The following is a 14,264-nucleotide window of genomic DNA, read 5'->3' on the forward strand; positions in this document are numbered from 1 at the left end:
TCTGAATCAATGTCCTTGATCACCTTAGCTCATTTCCCTAAAAGTTGTAATTTTCTTAGAACAAACTGATAAAATAACGGAAAGAAAAGTATTTAATTTTTTAAAACAAAGGTACACAAATGGGTTCCATCTCCACTTCATTTGTAAAAGAATAAAACAAAAATGTATTTTGAAGGCAATTTAGATCATTTCCTGTAAGAATATTAGCATCAATGTTTCTATTTTAAAATATATTACTATAAAACATCACAAATAAATTTAATGAGTGAAATATAACTGCCTGAAAATTAACTGAACTTAAGATTCTTCAAAACGAACAGCCTTTACACTATGAACACTAGACATTGTGATAGTGAGGTTCTGTCACACACAGTATTTCAAAGATATTCAGGTGCCTAAAGCTTGCGATGTCCTAAAATTATTAAACCAGGGCTGGAGAGATAGCACAGCAGGTAGGGCGTTTGCCTTGCACATGGCCGACCCGGGTTCGATTCCCAGCATCCTATGTGGTCCCCTGAGCACCGCCAGGAGTAACTCCTGAGTGCAGAGCCAGGAGTAACCCCTGTGCATCATCAGGTGTGACCCAAAAAGCAAAAAAAAAAAAAAAAATTATTAAACCATTTGCTTTACTGTGATTCTAAGTAAGCCAGTAACATAAGCAGAAGACATGCTTAAGAATGAAAATAAAGAATGAAATAAATTCTGGAGCATATACGCACATTAAAAGACATAGAAAGGAAGTGCACTATTAGTCTGTGCGTGCCAGGAGCTCCACAGTACATGGTTCAGCAAGTACACATACACATCATTGTAAGCATTATATTGAAGTGCCTCTATATAACACAAAACAAAAAAGAAAACCTAAGAGAAAAAGAACAATCCCCACTGTACCATCATTTGGGACCCCTTCATAGATTTTGAATTCCTCCATAAAAATTTTCATTTCCTAGCCATCAATATGTGCACTAGGTATACTTATATAACTGATATTATTATCTTCTATGACGTAAGAACTTTTTTTTGGGAAAGCTGTACCTAGTAGTATCAGGGCTTACTCCTGGTTCTATGCACAGGGATTATTCCTGATAGTGCTCAGGAGACTTATGTGGTGTCATTTTACCTGGGTTAGCTATCTGCAATGCAGATGTCTACGCAATTGTACTGCCTCTCTGGGGCAAGGCCTTGTTTGTGTTTTTTTCTAAAGACTTACAAGAATGTTCTTATTTGTTGTTTCTGATCAGTTCTATTAAATAATAAAATAGAAGTTTTATGCCTGCCCTCCAGTACTATTTCTCTGGTCTTCCTTTTCAAATATTTAACAATGCTTAGGTTCTCAAAGTGTGTGTGTGTGTGTGTGTGTGTGTGTGTGTGTGTGTGTGTGTGTATCTATATAAATATATGCCAGGGATTGAATTCAGGGCTTCACACCTTCAATGTAAGTTCTCTATGTCTGAGTCACATTCCTCTCTAAGTGTTTAGAACAAGCCACAAGGGCTTCACCAACAAACCGCCCCCTTCTCTTTTTCTTTTTTTATTTACTTATGATATAGCCTAGTGTAAAATTCATAGTTAATGAGTCTCTGAGTTCAGATTCACTAAAGTGATTCCAGTGTGGTTTCAAATGTTTCCATTCAACATAATCAAATAAAATATCCAGGTGTGTAATTTTAAAAAGATATTTCACTTTTAGCTGCACTTAATGGAAACTTCACCTTCATTAACAATGACTGGGAACATGACACATAGAGAAAATTCAATGTTGAAAAGCACGGATTTACAAATACATAAACTAGATCCCAATCTAGCTGTATGCTTAAAATCTGGGATCTACCTCTCTCTGTATCAACAACTGCAGATATTAAACACATAATATGGATCAAAATCTTTCATTTTTCTCCTCTGGGTCTTACAATTTTCTCATTGGTAAAAAGAATCATATCAAATAAACTATATAGTTTGGTGTGACTTAAAATCAAAATAATAAAAAAAATTATATTGTTGCTGGGGGTTGGGAGAGATGTTGGGGCCATATCAGCCAGAGAGATAGTATGGGGGTTCTTTTACATTGGACCAACCGAATCCATTCCCCCTTTAAGCTGCTATATTTATCAAGTTCCTAAATAGTTCTAGTAAAGTTTTAGAATCAGTTTTAGTCATCTCTATTTTTACTATATCATTATTTTTGTTTTGGCACCATACCCAATGGTACTAAGTTCTGTCTTTGTGCTGAGGGATCACTCCTGGCAGGGCTCGAGGACCATCTGTGGTACCAGAGATTGAACTAAGGCTAGTCACATGCAAGGCAAGTGCCTTGCACACTGTACTATCTCTCAGGTTCCTAGAGACTTAATTTAACTTAAACACTATTCAGAACCAACACTTTCCATTTAATCAGGATCTCACACAAGTGAGGAGGCATAGGCTCAACTGCTAAGTCACATTTTAAGGCTCTTAATAAACACCTTTATGTTGGTAACATTTTATTTTTTGATCTCCACTATTAAGGTGCTAATACTTCATGGCACTTCACAGTCTCCTTACATTTTAATAAAGTTGTCTTGAATTGTTTAGCCTGAGTTTGTCATCCATATTTTTTTTCTCTCTTCTCTTTCCTAACTTCGGCTTAATTCTTTTCTATGTATATAGGATTCACTATATCCAACACCAAAGTTCCAGTGCCGTCCATCCCCTCATGAAAATGACTCTTGTTCTTATTTGTCCACTATTTTAATACATTAAAGTGCTCTTCTCTTTGGCCTGCTGATTTTATGTGGCAAAACTCCTTCCTTTAGAAAGAGAAAGAGAGAGAGGGAGAGGGGGAGAAAGAGAGGGAAAGAGAGAGAGAGAGAGAGAGAGAGAGAGATACCTGCCATAGAGGTGGGGAGAGGGAGGAAGAGGGAAACTGGACATTTGTGGTGGGATATGTACACTGGTGAAGGGACAGGTGTTGTAATGCTCTATGACTGAAATCAATACTAAAAACTTTGTAATTATGTATCTCATGGTGATTCAATTTAAAAGAATTAAGAAAAAAATACTTTCTTTACTTGCACCTAGGTGTCTAACTTTGTAATTATGTATCTCATGGTGATTCCATTTAAAAGAATTAAAAAAATTCCTTCCTTTATTTGCACCTAGAAGTCTTAAGCATGAATGCAGTAAAGTCACACACCTGACAGGTATAACATTATATAAATATTTGATATTTATCTAGCTTGCATATTCTTTCAGTCTATGAAGAAACAAACCAAATTTTCTCCACGGTCACAGTCCTTCCATTGTTCATCGATTTGCTCGAGCGGGCCTAGTAACGTCTCCATCATGAGACTTGTTGTTACTGTGTTTGGCATATCAAATACGTCATGGGTAGCTTGCCAGGCTCTGTCGTGCAGGCAAGATCCTCTCGGTAGCTTGCTGGGCTCTCCGAGAGGGGCGGAGGAATCGAACTCGGGTCGGCCATGTTGGCCGCTCGTAAGGCAAATGCCCTACTGCTGTGCTATCGCTCCACCCATAAATTTTCTCCATTTAACTCAAAATTCACGGATAATTCACTTTACTAGTGGAGGACCCTGGCTAGTCACTAAATAAAGAGAAGCCAGTGGTCCATTACTCAAGTCATCACTATTACTTAAGGGCTTGACTTTAAACACACAAATCTATTTGTTTATATCCTATTTCTCTTCTTTTTTTCTTTCCCTTCAGTGGAAGAAATACTATATTGTAAATGCCAAACATTCTACACCCTGTATTTTTTTTCTCTTCTAGAAACACACAAACAACATACTCCCCCCCCGCCCCACCCCTGAACACTTACTTAATATTTCCTATGTACTGAGCAGTTTTCGGTGTTATATTTTATAAGAAGATTAAAAGAGATAGTATCTTAGGAATTTTCTCAAGCTTCCTTAACAAACAGCTTCTACAAACCTGAGTCTTTTATGAGACTTACCTAATAGCAAACAGCTAGACACTGCTGCCTCCTTTTTTTATATTTTATGTTTCCTCTCTATTGAGTATTCTTCATTTACATTCAAAGAGGGCAAAAGAGAGCAACAACAAAACCCTCTTACCTAGAACATCTTCCGAATTCTACTCTTTCTATGGTCTCTCAGTAACAAATTTCTTACATGGGTGACACAAACCTCCATCTATACCTCTAAACTTCTCTTGCATATGGCTCTTTCTATTATTAACTCTATTCTTGGTACAATAAAGCTTTAGAACACATAAAGTTCTTCCCTTTCTTAGCACACCTGTTGTTCCTTGTACCCAAAATACTTACTGGGCTAGTGCATCTTATAGTACCACCTTTCCCTTACAAGGTCTCAGTTTGAACGCTCCTTCCTCAGAGAAGCGATATGTATGTAAACACAAAGTATACTGCCCAATCATGAAAAATATTCTTTTAAAAATATACCTACAATTCATAATAATATATTTGTTAACTTTATTCTAAAATATCATAGACTTTCTCAGTGACTGTAAGCTACCGCTGACCAAAGATAACAGTGACTTTATTTACTATAACAAACTCAGAATTTAATATAATACCAGGCTCATAAAACAGGTTTGTAAAAGCTGCTTATGTTAGGGACAGTTAAAAATATGTATATATTTTAAAAATATATATAAACTATTATTTTATATTTATGCTTGCATATATATATTTTATTAACTTATGACAGAAAATTGCACTATTCTTGTTCTGATGTCTGAAACCCGAAAAGTACTCTTGATATTTCCTTTACCTTCTCACCAGATCCCAACAAGTTTAAAAGATATCAGAGAAGTAGGAAGCAATCAGTCTAGGTAAGATCATGTAGGATACTGGGGTCCTAAAAAATATTGGGATGTGGTTTTATTGCTCAGAGATGGGAAAAATGGAGGGTTTGATGCAGAGTAGTGATAAAAGCTGATTTACATTGTAAATTGTACAATCTAATAAAATAGTAGCTAGTCACACATAGCTATTTCCATTTAATTAAATGAAATACAGTTAAATTAAAATTTGATGTCACATTTTTAAGTACTCTTATTAACTGCTGTAATTAGTTGCTGCTTATTGGATAGCATAAGTACAGAACATTTCTACTACTATGGAAAGTTTAATTGGATAGCACTATGCTAAAAGGTCCACTATGATCATTTGAAGAAAACAGAGGCCACTAAAGAGCAAGGAACAAGGCCAATTAGGAGGCTATCCTGAGAGTTTGGGTAAGGTATTTGGATGACAAGTTAACAAAGTAGACGTGAAGAGATGAAAAGGCGAAGGTTGTAAGAAGTGATAAAGCTGGCAGAGAGACATACTGACTGGGGCCAGAGCGATATAGTGCAGTAGGTAGGGCATTTGCTTTGCATGCAGCAGATTCAGGTTTGATCCTTGCATCTCTTATGGTCTCCTGAGTCCACCAGGAGTGATTCCTGAGTGCAGAGTCAGAAGCACTGCTGGGAATGGCCCCAAAGCAATAAATAAATAAGTAAATAAATAGAATTTTAAAAAAGACAGAGACAGACAGAGATGAGAACAAAGGGACAGAGAGACAGAGAGAGACAAAGACAGAGACCATGTTTAAAGGTATGTCAACAATACGTTTACTGGAGGAAGAATGGAAATATGATATGGAAGCAAGTAGAAAGATGAGAGAAAGCATGTGTACGAGAAAGACGACTGAGAGTATTAATGTGGAAATAACAAGACAAAAACTAGGGCTGGAGATATAGTTCAAAGGACTGGAGTGCATACTCTGAATGCAGGTTTGATCCCTGGCATTGAATGGTCTCTTGAGCACTGAGCACTGCTAGGTGTGGCCCCAAGCACCAATCCAGGAGCAGCCCCCAAGCACTATCAGTGTGTTCCCCAAATAAAACCAAAATTAAATAAATAAAATGATAACCATAGACTTCTATGAAGATAGCAAACAAGGTTCCTAGGATGACCAAACAAACTTTAGGGACACTACGACAGCAAGCTAAACATGCAAGCAAACAGCTTTTCTTTATTGGTCGTAATGATGGTAATGTTTATATTTTCAGGTATTATCTTTTTAATTATAAAGGAGACAGGAATTTTTTTCTCATAACGTACCTACTAGTTATACTACTATAACTTAATGGGAATTGGGGGCTGTGGTTTTTGATTGAACCCAGGGCCTCATGTTTGTGAGACATGTGCTCTATCACTAAGCCACATTCATAGACCCCATGATTTCTGTTCAAAACTTTGTCTTAATCAGAAGCCCTCCTCCAAAATTCCTTTCTCATGAATGAATTTTCTCCTTATAACTTCTAAATACACAGTGGTTCTCTGCTTCTCAATCTAAGAGATGTATAATTTTAAAATAAAACATGGCTATGTTTCAGAAACTTGTCTTATTCCACTAAATGTCTGTGCTAATAACAAGTCTGTCATCAAGTTACATTACTTCACTTTTGAGTTGTGATCCACTAATTCCACAACTATCAACTCATCATTTGTGTTCAAAATTCTGGAGTAAATTCATGAAGAAAATCTATTTTTTTGACCCTCCAAGAATTTCCAACGATGGAGAGAAAGGTAAGATGGCAGACAGACAAATAGGTGCAATGTGGTAAGTGTTCCTAAAGAAGTATGAGCAAATGTAAACAGGAGCGTTCTGGGGGCATAACTACACTTTGTCTAGGAAAAAATTACTTAAGGCTTATGCGGAGGTTTCATTTAGGCAAGTAAAGAGCTATGGCAGGATAACAAGAAGAACTTCTAAAATTTTAAGAGCTACTCCAATTTTTACTCTATTTTCTCCTGGAAACTCTCCCAGAAAGATTAGTTCTTAGAATTCAGTTTAACTTGGGGTTGGAGCAATAGCACAGAGGGTAGGGCATTTGCCATGCACGCAGCTGACCCAGGTTTGATTCCCAACATCCCATATAGGTTCCCTGAGCTACTGTCAGGAGTAATTCCTGAGTGCAGAGCCAGAAATAACCCCTGTGCATCGTCAGGTGTGACCCAAAAAGCCCCCCCCAAAAAAAGAATTTAGTTTAACTTGACCAACAGAAAACTTATAGCTATTATGAGAAACCACTAGCTACCATTAGGATAAATATATAAAATAAAACCTTGAATTTCAAAGAAAAAGTGAAACATCACATTCTATTTACCATCAACTGCATGTGTATTCAATATTCAAGGCCTGATTTATCTATTTTTTTAAAGTAACATGTTAAAATTATAGTGGATACATTAGTAAGCTTAGGTGGCTATTTTGTTTTTTTTTTTTGAATGTTTTATTTATTTATTTTTTTCTTCTTTTTTTATTTATTTATTGAATCACTGTGGGAAAGGTTACAAAGCTTTCAGGTTTAGGTCTCAGTCATGCAAATATCAAACACATTTCCCTTTACCAATACTTATTTTTTACCATGAAGAACCCCAATAAGACCCCACCCCCACCCCTCCCAGTCCCTGTGAGGCAGATGAATTCTAGTTAGCACTCTATCTGCTTTGATTAGATTCATTGTTTCATTAAAAGATTCACCACTATTATTTAGAGTTTACCCCCCCCCCCCCCCAAATCAGACATGCTGAAAAGGCATTGTGAAGTGATTTGCTTTCTACAGCTGGGTTCAAGAATTAAATGTTGGTTTTGGATTTCTGCTATTTTACTTATTGACCCTGGAAGGGACAAATGGAGACATTACTGGCGCCCGCTCGAGCAAGTCGACGACTAACGGGAAGTTAAGTGAAGTGAAGTGACCCTGGAAGTATTTCTACTGAAAGTCAGATAGTTAAGAAGTTGGTTTCTCCAGTTAACTCTTTGAATCACTGTGTCTTCATCATTTTTACATTGTGTGCCATAAGACTTACCCATGGAACAAGAGAGCACCTTCCTTTTTTTGACAACTACTGTAATGACATTTTCCGGGAAAATAGAAGGTGCAGGGGTAGTAATGGCCAGTCAGTAAGCATGTCGAGGAATTCAAGTACTCGCTGTTTCAGAACTTCACATGTAATCAACTGTATACTTTTTTCTTATATGGGTTTCTGCAACCTTTTCTTTGCCACTAGCCACCAGAACAGCACTTTACCTTTTGGTTGGCTAGGTAAGTGGCTGGCTACCTATTTTTCTCACTGTGGTGTGATTGACTGAACAGTTGTTCATTTACAAAAGGATGTATAAATCAAAATCCCATGTAAAAATCACCTTTAGTTGTACACTTACAAGATTTTGATTGTCTTTCCATGTTTTCATCATAATGCTGAGTAAAAGTGCCTTACAATGTAAAAATTGTACAGTACTTCTGTTCCCAAGTAGCATTGTCATCTTCCAGGTAGTAATTACATTGTGGTATGAATATTTAGAAAAATGGACCTCAGCAGTGTATTTACTGTTCATCTCTTCAGTCCTTAACTGTAGTTGTAATAAGCATGACATTATTTGATAAGTATATAACATTTACATCATTTCAAAAAAAATACTCCCATCACTGTCTTTTACACATATTTTAGCTTGAAATTTTGATGTCTTTTTTTTTCTTCCCTTCTTTTTCCTCCCCCCTCTTTTTCCTCTCCATTTTTGTTTTGGTTTGTTTTGTTATTGATATTAAACAGTGTAATCTTTGCAAGCGTGTATTGAAGATTATTCTGGAGCATTTATTGCCTTACCAGAAATGTTAGTAAGAAATGTTCTTTAGAGTAGAAAGATAGACTTGAGTTTCTATGCTTTAATAAGAGCTCTTTGTTCCTGGGGTTAGGGGTAGGGGGTGGGAGGGACATTTTACTTTCATCTCAATCTATTCAAAACCCACAATTGAAATAATTTTGTTTCCAATATCAGCAATTTTAGAATTTCATTTAGTACTTGCTCAGGAGTATATGCTACTCAAGATATTAAAGAGAATAACAAGCTATGTAGATCTACTGTTGAATCAGAATCTATGTACTTGAACCAATGTGTGAATCTTAAGTATCTCAAAGCAAACGAAAAGTGTTTTAGAATGTTGTTGCTTTCTTACAAAGCACTAAAGTTAGACCAACGTATACCATTTTGTTCTAACAGACATTTAGGTTAGTTGTAAAGCTAAGGAATGCATTATAGGTCAAAAAATTCAAACATTCCTCTCTTGTTATGTATATTTTGTTCCTGTTGGCTTTGTTTTCAAAATTGTAGTTTGTAGTATTAGTTTCTTCTTTTATTGGTATTCCTGCATATACTATTCATTCAATAAATGAGTCATGACTTTCAAAAAAAAAAAAAAGAAGTTGGTTTCTGTGCTCTGGAGTCGTGGCCGTGCTGGAGAGCTGCTCGTGGGGGGCAACAGGTGGCCTCAGTAGGGCGTGAAGGGTGGACTGAAACGCCCCCCTTCCCATGAGGTTTTAGTCGCCCCCACACCCCCGGCTCATACATGCTGTCCACAAGGCTCCCATGCGGCCGCTATCTTTCTTTCCAGAGAGGAAAGGTCGAATGGGGCAACACCCTTTCCCCTCTGGACAGACATGATGGCCTGGATTAACGCATAGTCCGTTCACTTTTCTGCTCCAAGCTGCTGGGTTCTGCATTAAGTCCTTGTGCTTCTGGGGCCGTGGCTGTGCTGGAGAGCCGCTCGGTAGGGCGTGAAGGACGGACTGGAACGCCCCCCTTCCCATGAGGTTTTAGTCGCCCCCACACCCCAGGCTCATACCTGCTGTCCACAAGGCTCCCATCTGGCCGCCATCTTTCTTTCCAGAGGGAGGAGGGCGGAAGGGAGCAACACCCTTTCCCCTCCAGGCAGACATGATGGCCTGGGTTAACGCATAGTCCTTTCACTTTTCTGCTCCAAGATGCTGGGTTCTGCATTAAGTCCTTGTGCTTCTGGGGCTGTGGCCGTGCTGGAGAGCCGCTTGTGGGGGGCAACTGGTGACCTCGGTAGGGCGTGAAGGACGGACCGGAAAGCCCCCTTCCCATGAGGTTTTAGTCGCCCCCACATCCCCGGCTCATACCTGCTGTCCACAAGGCTCCCATGCGGCCGCTATCCTTCTTTCCAGAGAAGAGAGGGCGAATGGGGCAACACCCTTTCCCCTCCGGCAGACATGATGGCCTGGATTAATGCATAGTCCATTCACTTTTCTGCTCCAAGATGCTGTGTTCTGCATTAAGTCCATGTGCTTCTGGGGCTGTGGCCATGTTCCAAACTTAACTTTGATTTTCAGGGAGAAACGTTGGGTGATTTACTTCCCATTGATCAGTTTGTATATAGAGAGATGTTGCGCGGCCGCATAAGCGGCCGTGCGGTTTTGAGGAAAAGTCCTAGTTCCCGCATACTCGAGCTGTGCTTTGTAGAGGCTTCTGGTCACCGGGGTTCCATCTGGGGGAGGCGGGATGCGGTACCTACCAGATCTGGGACTTCCCGATGATCTCGGCTCTTTTTGGAACCTGTTTTTTTCTTTTTCTCCGGGAGCTGTGGATCCCGCCCTCCATGTGGCCCTTCTCTTCGGTTGTATGCTGTAAAGATGGCGCTGGGGGGGCGGGCTGTGGGTGTGACCTCCGGAATCAGAGGTTACCTGGGAGCTGTAGTCCCGGCAGATTTGAGGAAAAGTCCTAGTTCCCGCATACTCGAGCTGTGCTTGTAGAGGCTTCTGGTCACTGGGGTTCCATCTGGGAGAGGCAGGATGCGGTACCTACCCCATCTGGGACTTCCCGATGATCTCGGCTCTTTTTGGAACCTGTTTTTTTCTTTTTCTCCGGGAGCTGTGGATCCCGCCCTCCACGTGGCCCTTCTCTTCGGCTGTATGCTCTATTTTATTTTTTTTGAAGTTTTTGTTTATTGGACACAAGCTTTCAAAAGCACTTTTAACTACATGATTGCATTTTATCCTCACAATTGACAGAAAACTTTATACCTATAACTCACTTGCTCATAGCCAAGGAATGTCTCATGTGAGTGAATTTGAGTCACTGTCATCAAATACCACTTGTAGACTTGGGTTAAGTTTCCTCACTTGGGAATAGAAACTTTATATTGAGACTAACCACCAAGGTAGATGGGACATGTTAGGCTTCAGAAAAGTTCCAGCCCACAGGAAGCAGTACTTGTGAGTTACTATGATTACTTCCAGAGAAAAGCTTGGACCACCTTCTTCTGTTATGCATCAAAGTGATGTTGGAAACAGGGCAGACTGTCCCTCAGGAAGTGTTTTTGATCCTACAGTGTCCTGGCTGAATGGCCCACCTCTCCATCCCAGTTGTATTCTTACATCACTCATTCACTATACTAGATATAAATCTATTAGACTCTAAGCATGCTCTCAGCTGAGAGTACACTGCATTAATCCTAGTTTTCTCAGGGCTAGATTTCCCAGCCCATGAAAAAAAGTAAGTCTTAACCTGAGCTCTAGTGCTACTCATGAATAGGGATTTTGATAGGAATTTACCTTCTGTTCAGTCTTTAAAGCCAAAACATCTCTTCTTGTCATCTTTTTCTTCTTTTTTGCCCTTTTTTTTAATTAGTGAAACATTAGGTGGCTATTTTAAAAAAAAATACTACACATTGGTTTGTTGGGTGGCTTAACCAACAAAAAATAATTTTGCAACAGTTCTGGACCAGATCCAAAAATGAAGATGCTAGCAGGCTGGTGTGAGCGAACACCTTCCCTTTGAGGTGCACCTTTCTGTCATGTGCTCACAGGATCTTTCCTGCTGTGTGCTTAAGGAGAGCTAGTTAGCTTCTCTCCCTCCTTTCCAAGGACACCAATTCTGACAGCCCAGAGCCCTACTGCATGACCTCATCTAACTCTAATTACCTTCCAAAGAGCTGATCCCAAAACACCATCAAGTTAGGGATTAGGGCTTCAACATAAGAAAAGCGGGGGTGGTGGGTGGGTGGGGGGGTGAGGGGGGCTGCATACACTCAGTCTGTAACAGTAGGTTAAATAATATAACAGTAGATGCCTGAATAAATAAGAAAGCTGAAGAGCTGTTCTCACAAGGAAGAGTAGCAGTATCTTTCCACTGAGGAAAGAACTATAGTTAGGTATAGCAGTTAGAAAAAGTTTAATTCAAAACAATGACAGAATCATTAAATCTCAGACTACAAGATTCATCTCATACTTAGTTCTTCCAAGAATAAAAGAGCCTACCACAAAGGAAGGCAGTGGGACGGGGGTGGGGGTAGAGAAACTGGGACCACTGGTGGTGGGAAAGGTACACCGGTGAAGGAACAGGTGTTGCAACATTTATGACTGAAATCTAATCATGAAAAACTTTGTAAATGTGTATATCACTGTGATTCAATTAAAAAATATATGAAAATATTTTTTAAAAATCAGTTTTCCATCACTGTCATGAGATGATCTGATTTATAAAAATTAAATATGAAAACAAAAGCATCTTGATTATAATATTTGGATATGTCTCAAGTTTTTACAGCTAGAATTTAATTCAAAACTTTAAGCTATATAAAAACTTTTTCCCCTTTTTTTCTTGTTTGTTTTGGGCCACACCTGGCTGTGCCTAGGGCTTACTTCTGGCTCTGTGCTTGGAATCACTCCTGGCGTGCTCAGGGGACCATAATGGGTGCGAGGCACTGACCCTGGGTTGGCCATGTGCAAGGCAAGTGCCCTACCTGCTGTACTATTGCTCTGGCCCTATGAACATTTTTCTACATAAGCAAACCTACCTGTAGCACTGTAGCACTGTCCTCCTGTTGTTCATTGAGTTGCTCGAGCGGGCCCAGTAACGTCTCCATTGTGAGACTTCTTGTTACTGTGTTTGGCATATCGAATATGTCACGGGGAGCTTGCCAGGCTTTGCCATGAGGGTGAGATACTCTCGGTAGCTTGCTGGGTCCTCTGAGAGGGGCGGAGGAATCGAACCCGGCTCGGCCGGGCAGACTGCGTGCAAGGCAAATGCTTTACCCCTGTGCTATCGCTCCAGCCCAGTAGCAAACCTACCTAAGATTTAAAATTAGTTAATGCAAATTTCATATGATCTTTAGTTTTTATAATTTTTAAAAACATGTTTCAACAGACGTATTCGATATGCCAATCACAGTAACAAGTCTCATAATGGAGATGTTACTGGGCCTGCTTGAGCAAATCGATGAACAATGGGAGGACAGTGCTACAGTGCAGTTCCAACAATACCTTTAGAACCACATTTGGTTCCCTCAGCACTGCCAGGAATCATTCCTGAGCACAGAGTCAGGAATAGTCTTGGGCACCAATAGATGTGGCTCTAAACCCGTGCTCTCCCCCCAAAAAACATACAAAATTATGTATTATATCTTAATATATGATAGTGAGACACAGGTATATTCACAGTGTTAATTAGAGATAAAGTACAATTATAGTTGTAAAGCTTGGCTTTATTGTGTTCTAACTGAACCAATAAAGATCATTTTATGAAATGAGCACATGCTTTTCACAAATTAAAATAAATCTCACATGGTAAAGTACCCATTTTAAAAATTAATTTAATTACATGTTTAAAGTTTAATCATATTTAATCAAGCATTTAAGTTTGATATAAAATAAATGAATTATCAGTTAACTATGAAAGAAAATACTGCCTTGATAATTAAAATCCATAAATTTTCTTGTTTCCACAGACCTCATACTTTTCAAAAAATATTCTGGAGAATATTTTACTAAGATTATATTCTCCTAGATATATATTTATTTTGACCATACCCAGTATTGTTCAGGGCTTACTCCTGACTCTGCACTAAGGGATCACTCCTGACAACCTAGGGGACTATATGTAGTGCCAAGTACCAAACCTGGGTTGGCTGCATGTACCCTATTCACCTACTATTGCATTGGCCCCAGAAAGATATAATTTTCAATAATCTACATTTAGTGCTATAGTATATAGACTCATATATATATATCTTATATAGTTTGGCATATAAAAGAGATCAGACATTTTAGAGACTTGAGTTTGGGAGTTAAGTTGATAGCTTAAACCCTTCAACAATTGGGAAGTTAACTTAGCAGCCTTGATATCAAGGATCTTATAATATGGGAATAATAAGCTTCTCTTGGAAAGAAGATTAACGGTTATTGGTAAGATTAAATGAGATACCCATGGTTAAAAGCTTGTAACTATCTGACACACAACAGTAATTTGAAAAATGTCAATCCCTTCTATCCTTTAATTTAAGGCAAACATAAACAAAAACTTAACTTTCCTGCTTAAAAAGACTAGCTTTTAAAAAAAATTTTCAATTATAAAATTAACAGTGTATTATTTTTCATTTAAATAATTTACACTTAATGTGTATTCATATATGTATATGTATATACACATAAAAAA

At 38.6% G+C, this 14,264-nt stretch overlaps 1 protein-coding gene across 1 annotated transcript in view; it reads right to left on the reverse strand.

Moving 5' to 3' along the window:
• Positions 1-14,264, reverse strand: part of ELP4 (elongator acetyltransferase complex subunit 4) — a 207,343-nt gene that overhangs the window by 151,417 nt on the left and 41,662 nt on the right. The gene's annotated exons all lie outside the window — the stretch shown is intronic.

This window comes from Sorex fumeus, unplaced genomic scaffold (genome assembly GCF_029834395.1).
Source record: "Sorex fumeus unplaced genomic scaffold, SorFum_2.1 ptg000007l, whole genome shotgun sequence".
NCBI lineage: Eukaryota > Metazoa > Chordata > Mammalia > Eulipotyphla > Soricidae > Sorex > Sorex fumeus.